The 24,168-nt window shown below is 31.6% G+C and overlaps 1 protein-coding gene across 2 annotated transcripts in view; it reads right to left on the bottom strand.

Annotated features, from left to right (window-relative positions):
* Nucleotides 1-23,098, bottom strand: part of LOC123548444 (prolow-density lipoprotein receptor-related protein 1-like) — an 86,398-nt gene extending 63,300 nt beyond the window's left edge. The window contains exon 1 of one of the 2 annotated variants that reach the window (XM_053546409.1): nt 22,809-23,098. The gene's annotated coding sequence lies outside the window, so the exon portion shown is untranslated. Of the gene's footprint in view, nt 1-13,294; nt 13,450-22,808 lie in introns of those variants that run through there. The other variant, XM_053546408.1, reaches the window with a different exon arrangement.
* Between the last annotated feature and the right edge of the window lie 1,070 nt (nt 23,099-24,168).

The following is a 24,168-nucleotide window of genomic DNA, read 5'->3' as shown; positions in this document are numbered from 1 at the left end:
GTCGCTCAACAGGACAAAAACGAAAATGTTGCAGGTTCGGTTTGATTGAGCCTGTTCATGGACGGTAGTGGAAATGCATGCTACCGTCCACGCCCTCTAGCCCTGGGTTGAGCAGAACTCAACATTTACACATGCTTAAAGTACAAAAAACAATTTAGAGACATCAGTCGCGCTCAAATAACGAAACGCCAAAGAATCAACATCCGAATTCTCGAAGCATATCGCGGGCTTAGCGCAAAACAGTTGTAACTCCTTCTTTATTTCATATAAGTTACAACCGTTTTGCGCTAAGCCCACGATATTCTTGCGCTCAAATAAGGACACGCCAAGGAATCAAACTGCTAACTCTTGATCCCTGGTCTGACACGCCAAGGAATCAAACACACTGACTCTCGATTTCTGGCCTTGCGTTCAAATAATGACAAACCAAGGAATCAGACTCCTCCCTATCGAATCATAGTATGAGAAATCAAACTCGCGTCGAGTTTATGATACGATAAGAAATCACACTCTTAACTCTCGATTCATTGTCTTGCGCTCAATCAATAACACACCAATGTTTTAAACTCGTAGCTCTCGATTCATAGTCTTGCGTTCGAATAATTACACGCCGAGAAATAAAAGACACTATCCATCAATTCATACCCCTGTGATCACATAATGACAGGCCAAAGAATTAAACGCACTGATAAGTATGCGCTGTTCCTACTTAATTGACCTAACGGACGTCAGCGGGTATATTCTGCATGTATTTATTTTAAATAAAGAAGCAGTAAATATCAGTCGACGATTATTTCCTTTAAGTGCTTAGTTTTATTATCTATTCACATTTAGGAAGTAAATACAAATGTATTAACAATAAAAGCTAAATGCACTAAATGCGCATCTGCTCGTCTTACCTTAAGATAGATATATCCATACTTTTCACAAAGCGGTAGTCATATTGTATTACGTTTTATTCAAATTATTAAGGACTGACACACGACATTGTGTTTTGACAAATCTTAAATATAATTGGTTGTGTGTAATTATTAGTCACTACCTTAGAAATTAAACCGATAGACATTTGCGAATTAAGATACAGACGAGTGTGGAAAAATGTATTTATTGTATTTTGTAAGGCAAGAAAATAAATATATCCCCCTCCCGAAATAAGTTGGGTAATAAACCTGGTCTTATTACCGTTGTGAACTTGTATTTTACGGCAGCATATGATATAGCAACATTGCGTTGAGATAGCGTTCCAGCAGTTCAAAGATGTCTCTCTCAAAACTCGCTTATGTCTATTGACTATCCATTTTCGATGTATTATATAGACTTGTTGATAAATAAAACATTTTGGTAAAAGCAATAATGTTTTACCATTTTTAAATACTGAGTTCGTAGTAAATAATCACAAAGGTTCTCCAGGTAATTCACGTGTTTTTTTTTCCACAACGGCCACCACAATTTGTACTGTACAAAGTGATACGTGATAAGCGCCTTTATTAATCTCCCTGAGACAAGGGTTGTCGTACTTTACGATCAGATACATTGCAGTTATCTCAAAAGTATTTGGATTAGTTTGGTACTTGGACGGACTTAGAAGACATTTTGTTTTCTTTTCATCTCTAACTTTAAAAAATTCAATAACTACCACCACATTACTTCTAAAAATATATATAGAGGTTATTACATGAGTGTCTATTCATATTGAATTTATTAAACGAGTTGAATAAAATAATAAAATGCGAGGTTCTGTCGAGGATTTTATCAATTTTATTCAACGAGTTTAAGAAATTCACAGTGGAAAGTCACAAATGTAATATTCTTTTTATCTCATGTTAGCTTTTCCTGCCGAAACATAAAAAATCTACTTTCTTTTACTATACAAAAACAAGTCAATTTGACCAACGTCTCCTCTACTATAAACGACGTCGGCGTCAAAGCTTTATTACACTTGTCTATTATCGTTTATATGTAATGGCTTTATTACACTCCCGCGACGTCAAACATATGATAAACATAAATATTCTTCTATCAAATGTAGAGAGGTCAAAAGAAACATTGACAATTTAAATACATACAAAACTATTGTTTGTTCAGTAATCACTTGTTTACAACGTTTGAGGAAAGAAGTTAAGCTGCGATCTTGATATAAAACCGTTGCAACACATATATTTGAATAGAAATTTCTTTTTTTTTTAAAAAATGTAGGGCGTAACGTTGACACTTTTTAAATTTGTATATCCTTTTTTTAGTTCGCATCTGAAGTTTTGATAGTACATTTCGATTGCATGAACTTTTCAACTCTTTAAGGTCATCTTTTCTAGAACATTGACGTCATAATCAATTGAAAACGTGTCATTTAGACCGAAACCAAATATTTCTTTGTGGCCTACACAAAAAGAACGAACTACACAAAATTTTAATGTAAAACGAGCAGGTTTTGTTTGACCTCAGCCGGTAACAACATTGTAAAAATTTGAATATTTGAAACATGAAAAATCAATACGGGTATTATAAATGCAACAATTAACATCTTATTTTTAGCGTATTTTTTCATGCGAAATCGTCATTACATGAAATGCTTGAGCATTATTTGATTCAATACCATAGCCTATATTTCCTTCATGCATAAACAATGTACTGACAGAGATTAATTATTGATTTATACCTGTTGAGGTCAGGCTCTAATTATTCCACATGAAAACAAAAACAAATATCATAGACATGCAATACACAAGTCATAAAAACATAGATTGCATTTAAATGTTCGTTTTGATATACGCTTACATGATGTACCCCTGCCTTCTGACGTCATTAAAATCACAAACCACCACATGCAAATATTTATATACCTGTTGTCAGGTTTAGATCGTTTTATATTTAATATGAAATTTAAAACCATGTACCATGTGACGATTTGTGAACTTGTGTATCTTTGAAAAGTATGATACGCCGGCAGAACAACAATTGGTACTATCATAGTACTAGTTTAACTGTAAGATTACCTTGTTCAACTCTAGTTTGCTTTTCTAAAATTTGCTTAAACGTAGAACTATTTCATAACACTAAAATAATAATACCTTTATCGTTTATAATGATATGTATGACTATAACCATCAACAAGATGTGTAAGAAACTCTAAAATAACCGACCCATTTAACGACTTTAGTTTTATATGTGTATAAAATGATGAAAGAGAAAAGTTGAAGAAAAAAAGATAAATAAATCTAATAAAAGACTATGATAAAATAAGGTATTAAAGCGGTGATACATCTTGAATAATATGTATATGAATGTGTTAGCCTATACTATGTAACGATTCTGAAAACATTTTACGATTAATGTAATGGGTATATTTCTTACGTTTAATCTTAAAATAATGCGAATATAACCTGTGATGTATTGACCATTTTTTGTGATATAATGATATGCTGCTTTGATAGATAAAATATTAGAACATACACGTAATGAAATCTAAGTCCCTTGCTAAAGATAGGCATAGTTAAAAGACTCTTTCTTTATATAAATATCAACAAACGAGGCTTAAACGTTATTTTTTATTCTTTATTCAGGTATAATTTCATTTTCCGCAAGACACTGTTGCATAATCTCAGTTAATGGAGAAAAGTTGTTAGTGTTATCTGTATATAAACATTTTAGATCAATATTTAAGCATGCCAGATGAAAAGGTATATATGAAGAAGTAATTATTGGTTGAAGTCTATTTTGAAGATATCTAGTTATCTTCATGCATCGCCGTTGTGTTTGATGTAATTTGTTAAAACTTATGCAACATTCACTTATATTTACTGGTTTTCGAGGTGTAAAATCTTTACAATATAAAACGTCTTTATCAAAATGGAATAACTCCGAAATGTAGCTATTATCAACCAATGTACCACGACAAATAGTACAAAGACATTGCCTTATGTTTAGATTGTTTGACTCTGCATACCCATATTTGTGTTTTACTGTACAAATATTCAAAGAGATTATTTTATTTTATTTGAATATTCCGTTTATCATAGTCTCACTTTAACAGAAAGTATCTTTTTTTTTAATTTCCTGGCCTTTGTGATAATGGAGTCTATTCCATTTTCTTACAATATAATTCCATTTAAAGCCGGTGAAAGGGTTGTGTCGATGCTGCATATTTCAATGCTTCTCGCGAACAGACTTGATCAAACTGAGTCTTTGATCCAAAGAACATTTTTAAAAGATTGCTTTATAAGCATCATTCAAAAAAATGTATTACAAAGTAATGCAGTTAGATGTAAATGATAAACTGTAATTTGGTGTTCCTTGACACCAGGTGAACGTAATTTGTACTTTCACAACAATTTCATTAGGCAAAACTTAATGTTAAAACGTATTATCTTCAATTGTAGAATGATAGAGAAGTCAAAATAGACCTCTATGGAAACACAATATTACAATTGCAATGCATTTCCTCATATAATCAAGATGCAATTCATCTTTCATGTTTGTCAGATTGAAAGTTGCAGATCTTATTAAATACGCAGTGTAAATTGAACGTGGTATTGGTAGCTGAGTTACTGATTATATTTGTGGACAAGTCGGGAAAGTGTTCTCATGTAAATGAAAATTTAATTTTATTAAACCAGAAAAACGTCTGAAAAGCAAGTTAAATCCCAGGAAAACTTCCCTATTTATAAAATAGGAAAACATAGATACTATGTTAATCCAAGGAGCCACAGCTAAAAATTTTAGTTAAACATTCTCGTCGCCAATTGTTGTGTATTGGTATATTAAAGTAATAACCAAAACTGGGTTCTTTTATTACACAGTTTAATATGGTATAATTAGATACTGAGTATACATTAGCTTGACTGAAATACCTAGCTCTTTACACAGAATATACCTCTCATTCCATTAATATCTAGCTCTAATACTTTACAGCATCACGACGGTCATTTTATTCTCACCATATCTGAACAAAAAAGACCCAAACAGAAGTACAAAAGCTTATACATTTTACTTATTCTAGTTATATCCGAACAAACATATCCTAGACAATGGGACATAAGTTCTGTCTAATAGTCTCTGTTATATTTATAAATAGAAAGGTCATCAGATAAATACCATACCACCCGCCTGTGTACATGTTAGGAAGAGTTTTGAAGAGCAAAATTAAACTTACAAAGGCTGAGTTTATCTGAATTTTTGGAATTATGTTCTTTTTCAAAATAAGCTCAGGAATTTAATCACATACATTTACGTAGATACTGGCAAGAAATGAATGACGTCGATACTCATATTGAACGATCTAATTCCAAATTGAAAATCGCTTCATTTTAAACACGTTGATGTAAGAAATGGAAAATTCTCGAATATTATAATTATGTGATATTTTGCCTTAATATGACAATTTCTGTCATTTTAAACATGATTATATACACCGTATTTATCAATTTCAAAATATATCACATCACATTAATTTTGGCAATGAATCGTTATATCCTAGATAAATCTTACAGACCATGAAGAGGCAAAACCTAGCTATATCAAATGAGCAAAAAGTAATGCGAATTACTGGCTTCATTTGTGCATTTTGATGTTCAAAACTTGTGTATCTCTTAACTATTGATTGAAAACGAAATGTAATGAAATGAATAAATAATAAATAAAACAAAATTATGGACCTTTACCGTTTTCAAATTTCTTCTCTCTATTTTGACATAACAAATTATGGAGAAATCTAAGTTATAAATAAAGGGAACAAATATTTGTACTTCTTTCGTGATTATAGTTTTATATATATTATGCGTATATACACCAAACACATAAATTAATCAATGAAACAAAATGTACAGATACCCCTTGGCTGGTGTCTTAATAGATATAAACTGTCATCAAATGTAAATTAGATACATTCCATTCGACCATACAAACGGTACGACTTCAGTACTAAAGGAAAATGTTTTGATATTAAAGTAAACTGTATCGTTTGTTTTGTATTTAGTACTTTTGTTGCATTTTCTTTTTATTTATTATGCACTTTAGATTCAGCGGAAATTCTCATTTACAGTATTTCCATTATTTTACAATCACCATTAAAAGTTTCATATTTTATCTTGCATTTAAAGGAACATGTACCAGGCTGCTATCACAGATATATCTGTCAATAGTAAATCTGCAAAAGGGCAAAGCTGTTATATAATTATAATGTTTAGAGGAGCATGTTTTATGTTTTCTTATTTATCAAGACAACATGCAGTCCGGAAATGTTGCCTCAGACCAATAAAGCAGATCACGCTTATAATATTCATGCTGACAATATCTAGCAAAAAGTTCATTTTCAATTACCGCCAGTTCCAGATTTATATACTGCAATTATACTCGATAAAATGTAACAATCCATTTCCATCCTTCAAGATTAACCCTTATCATGCTGGACACGACTGATTCTGCCTTTGCGACCAGTGTAAATCATGATCAGCCTGCACATCCATGCAGTCTGATCATAATCTGCACTGTTCGCCATTCAGTCAGTATCCTTTTGGTGAGCACACCTTTTAACAGTTAATGGTACTGTCCAAATTGAAAGATGGAGAAAAGCATTATAGAAATTTAGCAGGCAAGGGTTAAAACACCAGCACACATGGAAAGTCATAATGAAATCAAGCGGATAAATAACACAATATTGTTTGCCAAGTATACATAATTCATTTAGATTTGATTTACAGACCTCTGTATATTAAATATTTTAAAGACAAAGAAATGCGAGTTAAAAAGTTACAAAATTGTTAAAACTTTAGACAGTATCTCAATCTTCCATATAATTATGTATTTCTGAAATATGTGCGCTAATGCGTAATTGATATGTTCAACCTAAACAGGTATTTAAATGTTTATAAACTTTGCGTGTAAAACGTTATTTAAGAGATATTTAACAAACTACGTTTTGCTGTATAAACAACTGATCGAAAATGTTGCAACAACTACAAAAGCGATTAAGTGATAGCAAACTAATTCATTTGTTTCTTCAGGGCTGTCACTTGACAGCAAAAATATTTTTTTCACATAAATATTTGGAAAAAGTTAATGTCAAAGTTTCCTGAACTTAAGAACTACGGACTTAATGTAGAAAGATATTATATCAGATGATACGAAAACTGTTGTATCCGAATCCAAGGTTACTTTTCTCAAATTGATACTGATTCAAGAAGTAAGCAAAGATACAAGTATATAATATGAACCCTATTCATTATATCAACGGGTTTGGAAAAACCATATTTAATCTGAGTCCAAGAACATCATTTTTTGGCTATAAGGGGTTATGTATTTGGCGTCAAGGTGACAAATTTTGACAGTTGACAGGTGAAAATGACAGTTATGCTATATTTGAATTTTCTGTGGTGTCGTCAATCTAACTTTCATACTTTACGTGTATGTTTCGATACAATCAGTATGATAACAAACTGCATTTGTATTTCATCACGGATTTTATGCCTTTGTTTTAAAGGTTTTGTACATATTGTGTGTAAATCAGTTTGTATCAATTTGCTTGAAAATGAAATGACGTGTTCAAAATTTTAGAATTGATCTGGAAACACTGACTAGCAGCTGAAAATTCTACATTAATATCAACCTCAGTGATCTTCATTTTAAAGAACATGAGGTGTTTAAGGAACAGACAGTTTTAGACAAACTACATTGTACATTTTAAGGGAGTGTATTAACCTATGCAATTTAACTTACTATATTCTACATGTACGTATGAAAAAAATCGCCATACGAACTTAGACTATATTTGTACACAATTTTCTTTAAATTTTGCTAAATTTGGGGTTGAATTTGAATAAGTCACTTGATGTATGTAAACATGGAACAAGTACATAGCTTAAATTATAGAATCCTAAAACTTAATAAGACATTCAACTGTTTTGACTGTACATGGACGTACTGGCATGAAACTTTTGTAACCGAGCAAGTGTCCCTGTATTCGTTATCAATGCTCATAATTCAGCAAGAAACTGATACCTGCAACGCATTATGGAACGCCTAGACTGTCTTATGTTTAGAATGACTGATATGCCTGGTTAAATATCGTTCTGTTGAGTCCGAGATACAATATGCTGTGTGTCCAGTTACTGAAGTGTTATGTTGTGTGCTGATTATATTTTCTTCAGTCAAGTCAATGTATTGTTGGGTGCTATAGTCGTTATGTTCAGTTCTTGAAAGAAACAGGCATGTGGTAACACAATTATTTTCAGTTAAAAAGATGCACTGTGGGATGTTACAGTTATTATGTACAGTTGTAATAATATTCTGTTTTGTGCTAAACTCATTATGTCTAACCATGAAAATAAACACTTTAGTGGTACTATCATTATATTTAGCTGAGGCAGTGTATTATTGAGTAGTACTTTCATTATTTTCAGTTGCAATGATATACCTTTGGGTGTTATACTAATTATGTTCAGTCGTGAAAAACAACTGTTAAATGGTACTATCATTATGTTGTGTGCTTATTATATTTTATTCTATCAAGTCAAGTGCTGCTCGGTGTAAAGTTCGTTATGTTCAGTTCTTAAAAGAAAAATGCATGTGATAACAAAGTTATGTTCAATTAAAATGATCTGTTGTGGGGTGTTACAGTTATTATTTTCAGTTATAATACTATGCTGTTTGGTGCTCTACTCATTAACTTAACATAAGGACCTTTGCACCGAACAGTACATCACCTGAACTGAACATAATGACGGTATCAGACAACAGTTAGGGTTCACGGCTGAACACAATGGCTACAGTATACAACAGCATATTAAGTTATCTTAAAATAATGATAGTACCATTTAACAGTTCTTTTTCACAACTGAACATAATTAATACAACACCCAAGAGCATATCTTTGCAATTGAAAATCTGAGTACTACTCAATAATACACTGCCTCAGCTAAACATAATGATAGTACCACTCAACTGTTTATACTCATAGTTAAACATAATGAGTTTGGGAACAGCATATTATTATAACTGTACATAATAATGTAACACCAGCAGCGAATCTTTTTAACCGAAAATAATTTTGTTACCACATGCCTGTTTTTTTCAAGAACTGAACATAATGACTATAGCACCCAACAATACATTGACTTGACTGAAGAAAACACAATCAGCACACAACATAGCACTTCAATAACAGAACACATTGTGATTTCCACCCTCAATATTGTATCTCGGACTCAACAGAACGACATTTAACCAGACATATCAGTCATTCTCAACATAAGACAGTCTAGGCCTTCCATAACGCATGAATCAGATGTTTGCGGTGATTGACTCTTCTGCCAAACAGTCTAGGAGAATATTCGTGTCGGACGGTGTCGAGCTGACCATTTCTCACTTCATGATGTTATGGTCTATTTTGCAATTCTTGTATCTGACTGTGAAGTAATATTCTGGCAAATATATTTGTTAACAGCAAAGTGTTTGCTATTACCAAATAGGAAGTAAATATCAGCTGTTAACTGACATGCAGTGTTTATTGTATGATAAAAAGATAAAAGAAATCCTTTTTTGTGCATGTCACAAACGTTACAGGTATTCGAAGGACGCATATTACTTGTGACAAATTTGGATTTAATATTCATGACTTAGTCAATCAAACCGAGTCTGCTATTATTCTGCTTGGTTGCATTCTATGCTTCTAAAGGATTTTTTTACATATTTTATTAGTATAATACCTTTTATTTAGATCATGTATAATAATGTATAATACTTTATCAATTATTTACAACTTTTAGAGACAGAACATAAACTTTTCAAAGAAACACTACTGGATGCACATACCATTAAACATGGTTTAAAACCCTGTAAAATATCCATTAAGATAGGAAAAACCGTTAATTAACCCCATTAATTCTTGCATCACTTTATTTAACAGGTTTCACAATATTAATGGGTTACATGTTAAAATACCATTAAAACACCGATTTTTGACCATGAATCATGCCATTAAAAATTTAGTTTTGTAGCTAAAAAAGTTAATGGCTTTGAAAAAATAGTGAAATTCTGTACATTTTGAATTTCACAGAATTATTCATGGCCCTTAAATTTGATTTAATGCCCATTAAATGTTCAGGTTATGTACGATTTCATTTAAGAGTAAACTTAATGGCCCTTAACAGCAATGTGATGCCCATTAAATCCTACATTCTGTAAAATGTGATTCGTATATTTTCTTTCTTTGGTTTTTGGCTTGCACTCCCATTGAATGCTTATAATTCCAGTCCCATATTATTCTAAAATGGACTTTAATCACAATAAATACATTCTACGCACACATCGTCTATAATATATCATGATGTTATATTTAGTTGCATTAAAGTTATTTCTCCTTGATGCAGTTACGCCATTTTTTCAAATGTTTGCTAAATTGTGTTCCTACAAAAGATCGGATTTATTTCAATGAAAGTCGGATGAAAACATATTAATCTATTTGATAACATCAACCTACATTATTTTGGTAAGGGTAAATACGTATTGATGCATGCCACTTTTTCTGTTTTTGTTTTTGTTTTTCCTGTCCAAATAATCAGCATTTGTATAAGAAAATGGGTTGGGTAAGGAATTTACATTATAAAATGTGTTCAGACCAGTTTAGATTTTCAAATTTTCCAATCCTTGAGTAGAAACTAAGGTTTATAGAGAAGTGAACAGTACACATGATTGTGAAGATTTACAGTCTGATTTAAATTCATTTGGGGCATGGGCAGATCAATCACTTCTTCGTTCCAATGAATCAAAGAGTGTGGTACGCTTGATTGGGGAAGGGGGAAGCTACTTGTGATGCAATCCCTCAAACATTTGCTCTTAGCTGTTTAAGTGCATGCACCTGAGCACAAAGTACTGAAGTAGAGCTAAATTGTGATTGCCCATTGTGCGCTGACATTGTCATCAACAGTTGTTTTTTGAATACACCTGATGCCTAATGTCTGTACCAATAAAAACTTGGTCAGAATGTTTGTCAATATTATAATGCTGAATAGTTAAAACTACCCACATGGTCACTTGATCTATTAAACTGGTACCTATAAAACCTTCTTAGTACAACACAATACAATACAATATCCATTTATTTTCTCATTTCATATGAACATATGACAGAATAAGGATACAATATGACAAATGTGTGTACGAGGCTGTTACATGTGTTTACATTACAAAATAATGAGAGAAAAAAGAAGAAACAAATATTCTTCTAGCAGTTTACAAAACAGTACATATGTATAGATACTATTACATGTGTAGTAATACGTAGTTTAAATCAATAAGGCAAATATAAATATGAAGTTGATTATCTTAAGATGTCTAATTCTGATGGCAAATTGTCATGGCCCTTAATTTGATATACCATTAAAATATTACGAACCCATTAAAATTGAATCTGACATATTTAATGAGACCATAAATCAATTTTAATAATTAACGGCCATTAACACAGTATTTAAAAAATTAATGGCCCCATTAGTTCTTACTAATTAATGTGGAATTAAAGGGTACTTTTTAATGGCACATTAATTTCATGCAAATTAAAAAATTTCATGGAGTTTTAAGGAGCCTGTTAACTTATTCTAATGGTTTATTTTAAGCAGCTTTTCATGGCCATCAAAGTCATTTTAACAAGTTATATTTTACCAGGGTTTTAATATACTTATTTCACATGGCTTTTTAATGTATGGCATTAAAACTATGGTCATGAAAATCCCATTAAATAGTAAGAAGTAATGGGTGAATTTTAATGGTGACCTGTTAAAATTCTGTTAAAAACGTTTGAAAAAATTAAGGCCAATTTCATGACCCTTTTAATGGCATGTGCATCCAGTAGTGAAAGAAACTGAAAAATTTAGTCAAGATTTTTTTTTTATTTTTGTGTCCAACAGCTTACAAAAAGCAAAAACTGTTTGACAAACTTGAATTTTATGATAGTGTTTTATATCAAATGCTGAATGATACAAGGTGCTAGTGGGCACAAGTGTTATTGCACATTTATTATGTCTAATGAACAGACTCCGTCAAACAGAGTCTGTTATTTTTGCTTGGTTGCATTCTGTGATTTAAATGATATTTATTTGGGTTTTATTATCAATATTCTGTTAATTTAAAGGTCTAAGATTTAATTTTTAATTGTCTGCCATGTGTCTTTCTCTACATTGATTTGTTTATTTGCAATGATAGACCTGAAATAATATTTTATTTTTCTCCCATTTAATACAGTGAGGTCACAGAAAAATAAAACAGTATAAATATAAAAGTATTCTTTCCAATGACTGACTCTCATTTCTATGTTTGCTCGGCTATTACTTATTTACAACGCTCTATAGAATTAAAAAAAAAAAACACTATGATAAAACTACTGCGTTGAGCTCACTTGCCTACAAAGTCAAATGGAAGAAGAAATTTTAACGTAAAAACTATTTTCATACAAGTTGAACTTAGTCAATCGTATCTTCGTCTGCACATGAATTTGTAATTTATTATGTTTTCATGAGAATTTCGAAGTCATGTTAACTAGAACAACATTCAAGTTGCAATCGAATGAAATAGTAAGAAAATGGGTTGATAAAGGTTTCCTCAGTTGTTTGAAATTAGCTGACGACAAATATGTATAACAGACGTTTATATCAAACCTTTGACGGTCTTGTTCGGATACGTCGTTTGTGATGTCCATTACGGAAAAACTTGAGCAGTTTATATGCTTGTCGATGTTTGGCCTTTCGTAATAAAACTTTGTAACAAACGTTTCAAATTGACATTTTCTTCCCGACTGCTCTGTTTATCACATGCTATAACCTATCTCTAAAATTTTAATACTGTAAGTCTACTAACCCTATATTATTCATCTCAACGAAAAAGTTCAATGTACGAAATTATATTTTCATGTATGACCTACATTAAACGAATGTCAGTTTATCATATTGGCTTAACCATATGCTTATGTGTACGTATTATTTATCAATATTCAATGTATTCATTTAGCTTTAACAGTGTTTTATTGTCATCATTCAAGAAAGTAACAATTCTAGATTTTAATATTTAATAACATGACAGCTACAAATGCGTGCATAGATATACACAGGCGTGTATAAATTCTACCTTTCGCATATATATATATATGTTATATAAGATCAACTCTGTAAAATTTTGTCATTATATATAAATGCTGGATCATTTGTGAATCAATACCATGAAATGCAAAATGACGGATGTATTTCCCCTGTGAATAAACAATGAATTGTCAGAAATTAATTATTGATTTACGATGCCAAAAACGACATACCTGTTAAAATCCAAATTTCTTTAATTCTATATGTTCTAGCTTACACGTCACAAATAACAAAGTTTGCATTTAACGTCCGTATAATAAACCCCTTTCATAAAGTCGCTGATTAGTATCTTTATTCTATCACAATGTATCTGCAGTTCAGACTATGATATGGGTACTGCGTTTCATATTTAATTTGAAATTTAAAACTACGTACCATGTGACTTTTAAGAAACTGTATACCTTTAAAAGGTTTAATAAAATATCACATACTGGCAAACAGCAAATTATTTATTTATGTCTCATTCGTGTACAGTATCACAGTATAAAATTTCATTTCAATACATAAATAAAATTAGTACATGACCGTTCAAATTTGAACTATAAGAGACTATCACAGATAATTTACAAAATCAATTTACACATAACACATAGATATAGATACATTAAAATAATAAATGCACTTTTAACAAAAGCTGTCCGTAAATGATGTTTTGCTGATTTCTGCCATTTCGTGTCTGAAAGGACAAAAAATGGCCTGCAGATTTGTCGTGTCCTCATGTGCCTAGGCAGAGGCATAATCTTTTTATGAGCTGTTTTCCTATATATGTTATGTAAAATATTTTGTAAAGACTGATAATGTTCCATACTGACCAAGAAATGAATAAATTGTGTATCGTAAGGAAACAGAAACATAGTTACATTTAAGCATATGACTTTTAAAAATGACTAACTGACTATTTTACGTAACAGATTTTATACAAAATTATTCAAGCAAAGTACATTACTAATTACTTGTACTGCAGAATATTTATCAATGAATTACCATAAAACTTGCGCTCAGCTGATTGACGTAGCTTGATACCAGGTAGAGTTAAGTAATTTGTAAACTCTTCAATCTGAGTATCAACGTAATTTATTTCCGGTCAGAAACTGACGTAAAGTAGTGGCATTAAAATCCAAAAAGTTTCTTGAAGTAGGACACGAGTACAAACATTAAAATAATGTTTTTTTCTATATAACAATTAAGTGTTTTCAATGTACATAACCTTTATTGCATGGCTCATTCTATATTGTACAAAGAAATATAACATTTGCTCAGCCAATTATTTGTGTTATACATTTAACACCATTATTTTGAATGTCATTTCTATCCATATCAAAACAAAGTAACGTCCTTTGACTTATATGTATGAACTATATAATATTTTATCAAACAGCTTCTCTAGCTACCGACAACAAGACACATCTTAGGAGCTGATTAAAATCTGATATCAGATTAATTTCAAGAAGTGTTAAAATTGCCTTTGATATTTTACGTTAACAAGTTTTTAAAAAAGATAATGCTGTTAAGTAAAGAGCTTCACATCAATGTCAATGTCAAGAGAGCCCATGCAGTTCCATTTATATATTAATGGGAAAACACTAAGCTAAAATGTCTATGAATTAGAGGACTGTCTCTACTGAAGCGTTTCTTATTGTAATTTTGACTTGGCTTCTGAAAAGCCAAAGTACGTTTTATGCACTAAATTCTGCCACTGAAGTAACCAGCTATTTATAACCTAATACAATTATATTTTTAATATTTACATCATTATATCAGAATAGGTGCCAAATGCGATACGAGTCAAGCATTCTGCATTGCAAAATGAATCGTTGCTAGCTATTACATATAGGCCGTGAAGAGGTGAAACATTGCGACATAAGCCAAGCAAACTATATTGCAAAATGAACTGCTAAATCTAGTAATAGCGTAGAGGTCATGAAGGGTATTAGTCAAGTAAAAATAATTGCAAATTATTTTCATGTTTTCAGTCCGATGTTCGTCAACACCAGGTACATAAAGATTGTTTATACCACAAAATAATAATAAAAAAAACCCACACATTATTTTATTTTGTATGTTTTAATGTTTAAAACTATGTGTTAAGAGTTCATTTGCATACGTCTTACAAAGAACTATCATGCATTGTTAAGTAATTCGAAATAATCAACTTTATGTCATTTGGTGTTCGTTAGTACCAGGTATTTTAAGGTAGTTTTTGTTTGTAATTAATAAGTGTTCGACAAATATTTTTAACATTGGTGTGAAAAATGTTAACATGTGTTGCGAAATCATCATACATTGAATTTGTTTTTTCTTTTTTGCATAAAATTTCATTTATAAGTTGCTAAAGCATCATCAACCGCAAATAAACTGTGTCGACTGGTGTAATAACGTTTTGAAAATACCGACGTATGTATTTAGATTAAACAATTTGTAATTAAAATGTTCATATATACAGATTGAATTATTACGACAATAAAAGTTCAAAAGGTTTAAAACGTTCTGATGATCCATTTATCCATCTCCGTTGAGCTCCGTTGAGCTCACGGATTTCGAGTTGTTTAAAAATAGTTACAGCTGCACTATGTAACCCTTTGGCTTGTCTGGGAGAGAAGATGTCAAAAAGAAAAAAAGGAAAAAAAATCTCATCAAAAACAGGACTGTTTGCGTAGACAGACCCACGTGCAGAAAATGGTTAATATTTTAGGGGAAAATGGTAAATATTTAGGCAATCAAAATGGATTTGTCCGTCCTGAATACTTCTGCTGAAAATGTTCTTTAGATTTTGGATATCAGTTGGCTGTCGTTTTGATTATCGTATTTGAGAAGTAACGTTAGTATTAAACAGTTGCGACTGAAGTGACACTATTTCTTAGGTTAGCATTGTTAATACTTTCAAACCGTTTTTGAATTTAAATTCACTCACAAACTCTTTGTGTACTGCTTTCTGAACGTCGATCAAATATTCTATCGGATGTCTAGTTATAATGCTGGTATAAAAACAACATTGCTTTATAATTAGGCGAGTATGGCGTACCAAAATGGTTTTTGTTGTTTTAATAACTCAAAAGTTCAAAATGTAATCAAACGTTTTATTCAAATATATTTTGTCAAATGTATTGTTCGCTTAATAGATATTATAAATCTAAAACATTCTTTCATTTGTATACATGATATACCATTTGTATATAAACATGTCAACAACATGATACTGTTATTAAGTGATCATCTAGAAGATGTCATAAAACTAAGAAGAAGAAAAGACTTTTAAAGAGGCGAGGAAGATGTAATAACTAATATCAAATGAAATTGAGGTACATGTGATAGGACAAACGGAACTTCTTCAGTTTAAAAGGAGGAGATAATTACGATATTGGATTTAGGTTTGTGTATCGGTTTACACTTGTGTCAAAACGGATATGTCTGTTTGTTTATTATCTAGAAAAAGATATTTTTGTTATTGCATGCGCTGACACACGTTTATTTACATCAAACTAGATATCTTTAAGATCTATTTAAGAAAATGAGAATAAGACGAGGGGTAAACAAATACGATACAATGGCAATATTTCTTGCATACGACTTTTGCGGTCGAAAATAAGGAGTATTTGTTTATTTCGTCGGCACACTTGTTTTATATATTTGTTTTTTGTTGTTGTTGTTGCTATTATTTCTTTTTTAAATTCTATTTAGATGTCATTTGAGACTGAGATATCTGATACGGGTTACATTTTATTACAACAACAATATTTGTTCGACGAGTAAGGGGTTCACATGCATCAGTCATGTAAATATATCGAGAAATAACCCCAAAATTAAAGTGCCTTAAATGAAGTTTGCCAATTTACACACAGCTGATATAGATTTCATTGCTAGACATTATCCAGAACTGACATTAAATGGTGTTTGTCGTGTAGAATTTATTATGAGAAAATATAGAGATAGACCCTAAAATGTTCAACGATAGAAATACATTAAATAAAGTCCTTGAAATAACTAAAAAAGATTTTACAAATGTGAAATTTATAATAGTTTTGTTAATATCAATAACAGAAATGTTATTATTTAAAGTTGTGATCCACACAGAATGACAACTCTTGCCTTAGGCCAGTACTTATAAGCAGAGATATCTATTAGGTTACTTCCCTTGCAATTACACAATTGAATGGAAAAAATGAAAAACGGTTTAACACACAATATCATACCTTTTTGCACAACAAAAACATTTAGGGTTTACCTTTTAAAAACTGCTTCATATGATTTTGTCAGTTTGCTTATGGTAAAAAATTTAACTTTTAACACTCCGACAATAAAATGAAATACCAGTAAGTATTTTATAGTGCAGGTAATACAGTTTTGCTTGTGTCAAAATATCACAACAGAAGCACTATTTTTAATACAGAACAGGTAGAATTAGTAAAGATGCAATCAATTATATTGATCTCTATTTCCTATGCCTAGAAAATATCCCAAAACTGAATACTTTAAGTGACTTAAAAGTTGTTTGTCGTTTTACACACATCTTATATAGATATATAGCTAGACTGCTTTAAATATTTCTAGAGCTTAGAAATGCCTGTTAACTATTACAAAACAGCGCAAAAATATCAATATCTAATGTTTCACATACTTGATTGAAAATGTTGCAATTACTTTAAAATGCGATTAATGATAACCAACTCATTCATTTGTTTCTTCGGGGCTGTCATTTAATGACAACGAACTCATATCAATTGTTACGAAATATTTTAAAATCCACAGTTTAGGTTGTTGATTGTAACCAGGTATCTGAAGATGGTACATGTTTAGAATAAGACATGTTTTATGCTGAACATAGTGTTAGGTAACGCATTAAACGTTATTTAAAACGAAGAAGAGTGTTACCTCAATATTTAGAGCTACTTTTCTTTATGAAATTAATAAGGTAAACAATGACAAATGAACATCAATAATAGAGAATTTATTTTTGTTCTTGTTGTGTTTAACGTAAACCCGACACGATTATAGTAAAAGGCGACCTTACAGCTTTTCTTGGTAAAAGAAAAAAACCCATGTGTTCTTCCAAGTATCATTTCAGACATAGGCGTGAACTTTGGTAGAACCACTGACCTTCCGAAAGCCAGCTGGATGGCTTCCTCACATGACAGAATTCTGTAAACCAAGTGACATTTTAACCCACAGAAGTGAAGCGCAAATTATTTGAAGCCATCGTGTTCAATCTAACAATCGATATGCGGGTACAGATAAAAGAAATAGAATATGTAAACATTGTAGAATCTGAACATAACTTTTTGACTAAGTAGTACGGTATTTGTGTTTGCTGCAAAACCTTTACCGAAATTTAGCAAAATTTTGCGATAATAGAGAATAGTAAAAGTTACGTTGACTTGTATATCATACCTACACGTGTGCATGTTCACTCATTAGCCAAAGACACGTAAATGCCAATTATGCTAATAAGTATTGTTGACGTTGTTGTTGTAGATATTTTATGTACAATTTTGAAGTGGATTTAGACTTTAATAACCGCTGTTTTAGGAGTGCAATCATTATATTCTTTATAAAGACCAGAACAGTACGGTTTTAAAGTTACCTTTATCTTCATTTTAAAGACAAGAACAATGAGAATTTTGATTTTCGTTTATCTTTCTGTTATAAAAAGCCTAATTTTTAGGTTTTAAGTGTTCCTCATCCTTATTTAAAAGACCAGAAAAAAGTTGCCATCATCTCCCTTTATAAAGCTTAGAAAAATAAGGTGTTTAAACCATACGGTTAAAAGTTGTCCTCACCTTTCTCTTAAACGTCAAAACAATAGGATTTTCAAATTGCCTTCATCATTATACTTTAACACTTAGCCTGCTGGTGGCAAGTGATTCTGCCTTTGCGACCAGTGCTGACCAAGATCAGCCTGCACATTCGTGCTGTCTGAACATGGTCTGCACTGTTCGCCATTCAGCCAATCACCCATTTTTAACAGCTAATGATACTGTTCAATTTGAAAGATGGACAAGTTCATTATAGAATTTTAGCAGGGTAAGGGTTTTAAATACTACAGCAATAAGGGTTTTAAGCTGCCCATACCTTCCTCTTTAAGGACAAAAGTAATAAGAACGTTAAAGTAACAGGAACTTTATAATTTTTTTGAATTGATATGTGTCCTTGGAAAGAAGTCTTTACTTTATCAAACGTATCATATCAATATTTCTATCAGTGTTTAAATACATATTCTAATGTACTTGTCTCTGTTAAACACTCTTACGACAGAATGACGTCACGTTAACGTGCGGTGACGTCAATGTTTTTGTTGCGACCAAGAAAGAGCGCTACTGTATTTTATCTACTGTTTTAGATTAAGGGCATACTAGAATCACTCTTTTGCTATAAATTATTTCTTAATCATATACTGACCATACAGTTTATAATACAGTCTGTAATGAGAATATGTGCAAATTAACGGTAACTTTTCAAATGCACTGGACTGGACTACCTGCTTTATATGAAACAAATCGCATAAGCACGACCATGCCTCGAGTTATATGCAATATCTATTAATATTAAACGTGACAGTGAATTTGAACACTTCCTTTTATGCAAAGTAACCAGGCCCATTGCTGACCGTTAATAATAGCAAAAGGAAGAATTTAGTATACTAGTAGAACAAAACTGTTAACAATTGGGACTGTGCAAAAAGCGTTGAAATGTAGTTTGTAGGAGTGTGTATGTTTTTGTTTATTTGAGCTATAGGACTAATGCTGTTTTCAGCAGCATATTGTTATGTGAAATCGGTCAGTTCACGTGTTTCTTGATTCTGTACCAGAACTGACTTATTCTCCATAAAATACTAAGAGAAAACTTCCCCATAGGATTCAGAGGTAGTTCAAATGATTTCATTATTACCGACTCCTGCCAAAGTGTGACATCTTACTCGCAAAAGTATCAATCTTACTACCTCTAGATTCATATTGTTTTGCTCTACTTATTTTCTAGCTTATCAGGCTGACGTCATCGTGCAACAACTGTTCACTGTTTGGTGACGATCCGACGAATACATTCTCTGTGTATTTACGAAAATAGCTGTCAACAACAAAAAAGCTGATTAGGTCACTGAATTGCAGTCTTTATTTTAACACTATTTATGCACGTCGGGCGTAATAATTTCACGAGGGCGCAGCCTATTTGTACGACGTATTATATACCGTCCGAGTGTATAAATAGTGTTAAAACACGATTTTGCTATATATTATTTCGATTCTAATGTGGCCTTGATCTAAAACAGTAGATACAATATAGTAGCGCTCTTCCTTGGTCGCAACAAAAACACTGACGTCACCGCACGTTAACGTGACGTCCATCTTGCGTAAGCGTGTTTTAACAGACACATGTATATTAGAATGTCTGATAGAATATAATTTACATATGAGCCGTGTCATGAGAAAACCAACATAATGGGTTTGCGACCAGCATGGATCCAGACCAGTCGACGTATTACCGTCGCAGTTGTAATAGTGTAATCCATTTGCTATAATTATTCGATTCTAATCCTTGTCTCAAATCAGTAGGCATTATAAAGCGACTCACTCGGTCCACCAACTTGACGCATCGCATGGTACTGCGTATTCCCAGCTAGGTCGTTAACAACACAGTGTATATCAGAATGGCGTAGACTTCAATATATTTTATACGAAGTCACAGACGTTAATACAGCTGTCTTATTAAAAGAAGCACACGTAATACATTGTGTCAACAAGTTGTGAATTAATGGGTATAATATCACTTCGTAAATATAATATTATGTTACAAGTTGCATCGCTAAATGACTATAAAAAACCAAGATCATCTGTAAATAAGCTCTTACAAACATCTATCTAAATTGAGAATTGGAAGTTTATACTTGAAAGATATATTATTTTGTTTTAATTGTGAATACAAACTTACATATTTTACTCTTTTCTCAATTTCCCTTCGTGCCGTGAACAAATATTCTTATTTTCTGATAAAAACCTACCTTTGGCAGAGTTATCATTCTTACTAGTACAAGAATGATCTTAAAAATATATAAAAGTATATATCATATTATACCACATTTATATAGAACTCTTTTCATGCACATCACATGTACACGTTCAAAAGTGTTTTACAGAATAAATTGCAAACATTACAAACATATATGTATTTAACACATAAAATGAGTTTCACATTAACAAAAATCATGAATGTAAAACATATAGAAAAAAAAACAAGACAAACATACATACATATTTAAAAGTATTTAAGTGACCCTTGGATAAAATACTGTTCTATGCTGTCTTATGAGAAGAAAAAATATGTATTGGTCAGTTAACGAAAAGTCACTGATTCATATAAAAAATGTTAACAAAATACCAGTAAATGAGCCGCACCAAGAGAAGACCAACATAGTGCACTTGCGACCAGCATGGATCTAGATGCGCAGTCTGGTCAGGATCCATGCTGTTCGCTAACTGTTTCTCTAATTGCAATAGGCTTTTGAAGCGACCAGCATGCTGGTCGCAAATGCACTATGTTGGTTTTCTCATGGTGCGGCTCAAATGTACTTTTTGACATCTGTAAATATAAGAAATGACTTTCTAACATTTTTGTCATGTCTTCTTATTTACTTTTTTCTACATTAATTTCAGTGCTTGAAATTAAGTAAATATAATTGTATAACTTTGCTTAATAATGAGGGGGTCACAGAAAAAATCAAGGAAGTTTAAATGCATACAGAATATTTCTTTTCATTGATTGAATATGATTTCGTGGTTCATTCAGCTTTTATTTATTTAAAACGTAATATAAATAAAAAGTACGCAACCGCCCGGGTATAAAACTGTTACAATACAAGTTGGTTGAAAAGATGTAGAAATAATATAAATAATATTAACAATTACCGTTAATAAATTTTTGGTATTTCATTTAAATAACTTGGGATAATCCGGAACTTTTGAGGGCTAAACAATAATATAATAAATTATCATAAATCACATGACAGCGTGTTATCAAGGTCTCAACCAAGTTTCGTATTACAGCAAACGCAAAGAATGTGAAACTAGCGTTTGCGAAACAAGCCGGGGATTTTTTTTTTATATAAATGTCTTTTGCGATGTCAATTACAGTATTATTTCCGCAGTATAAGAGCTTGTCATTGTTATACCTTTCGTAATTTTGCTATATAATTTGTACTAAATGTTTCAACTAAACAATTTTTCTATTTGACTTCTCTGTGTATCAAATACTATAAACCTATCATTAACCTTTTGTCGGGGTAATTCTATCTACCCGATGTTATTCAGTTGAGTGTACGATGTTATATATGCACGCATGACCTACATGGAATGAAAAACAATTGAATCAAGTTAGCAATATGATTTCATGTGTTTATTTATATTCAGTTTATGATTGCCTTTACCTATATTAGTGTCCTATATTTTTTGCAAAATTAAAGAGGAATGCCTTAACATTTCAGTACCTCATGTATGCAAATCATTATACGTATAAATAAAGCAACTACGTAGCCTACATTTTTCCTTACTAACATAAATAGACGTTGACTATTCAACCTCTTACCTATAATTGCTTGAACTTTATGTGAATCAATATTATCAAAGGTAGAACAATAGCAGCCTTTATACATTAGCAATGATCTACGCTTACTTATTGATCTATGGTAAAAACAAAGCATACCTTTTGAAGTCAGGTTTTGTTTAATTCCATATATAAACACAACTTAACATTAGTCCTGATGCACGTAAGCAACACACGCGTCAGAAAAGCAATGACTGCATTTCAATGCACGTAATGATGTACACCTTCATAAAGTCGCCGTGTGGTTCTTCAGTACTGTCACAGTTAACTATAGACTCAGCTTTACACCACCTCGTTTCAGACACGGGTAATGCGTTTGATAATTAATATGAAATTCAAACTGATGTACGAAGACACTAGTCATGAAAATCATATACCTTTAAAATGTTTATTTTCACAATATACTGGGGTAACAGCAACTAGTACTACCTGTAAAATATCTTCGTTCAACTCTATCGGTTTTCAATAAAAGTTGTGACAGCCATACTGATTTGCGATTTTACAGGTTCTAAAATTGGCTTAAAGGTAGATTGTCTGATTTTACATCATTAGATCATTGATATGACTATAATATTATTTTAACCTTTTCATGTTGAAAAAGAGATGTAAGACTGTCTATGTTTTTATTGTTGTGTAGTAGAAAACTGACGAACATTTAAATGACATAAAAATAAAACAGTCACTCGTTTACGCTTTGAGTGGGAAATAAGACTAAGTTAAAATAGTATATAGCTTTTTTGATGCAATCCTTTGTTGTCCCAAGTCCTTTTATTTTTATGTATATATATTGACGAGGGTGAAAAGAAATTTTAAAAATGACTTAAAAACACTACTTATAACGGGTACAGCAATATTTTATCTATACACTTTTCCATTTTATCATGCTCCTACCATGTATGTAAGGGAATATATCAAGACCTCCATGACCAATTGGTGAAGGTCACTGACTCTGACTCAACTGCCCCTCAACGCCGCTGGGAGGTGTAAAATTCTTATATGTGAGGAAGCCATCCAGCTAGTTTACGGAACGTTGAAAGTTCTATCCATCTGCCGGCCTATGCCTGAAGTAATGTTTGTGTGGCACCTGGGATTTTCCTCCATCACAACATGCTTTGCTTGAAAGCCGCCATATGACCTATAGTTGTGCCGATGTGACATTAAACACAACAAAAACAAAACGTAGGGTGTATTTCATTTTAATGTTTGGATTAACATGTTTGAGTTCAAAACTTTTGATGATAATTTGAGAAAACATATTTCAACATGTATATATCTACATTCAATTTGGTGAAATATAAAAATATTACTGAAATACATTTCAAGTCCTATCTTCTGTGCTTTCTTGCATAATGTGTTTTAATTATACCTGAAAAAGATATTTTACTCATATAAACACTCAAATAGTTTTAGGAGTCTATTCACTATTTTCCCGGATGTTGGGCTGTATCTCATCATGATT

This window comes from Mercenaria mercenaria, chromosome 6, assembly GCF_021730395.1.
Source record: "Mercenaria mercenaria strain notata chromosome 6, MADL_Memer_1, whole genome shotgun sequence".
NCBI lineage: Eukaryota > Metazoa > Mollusca > Bivalvia > Venerida > Veneridae > Mercenaria > Mercenaria mercenaria.
The sequence above is the reverse complement of the archived record's forward strand: the minus strand, read 5'-3'. Positions and strand labels throughout refer to the sequence as shown.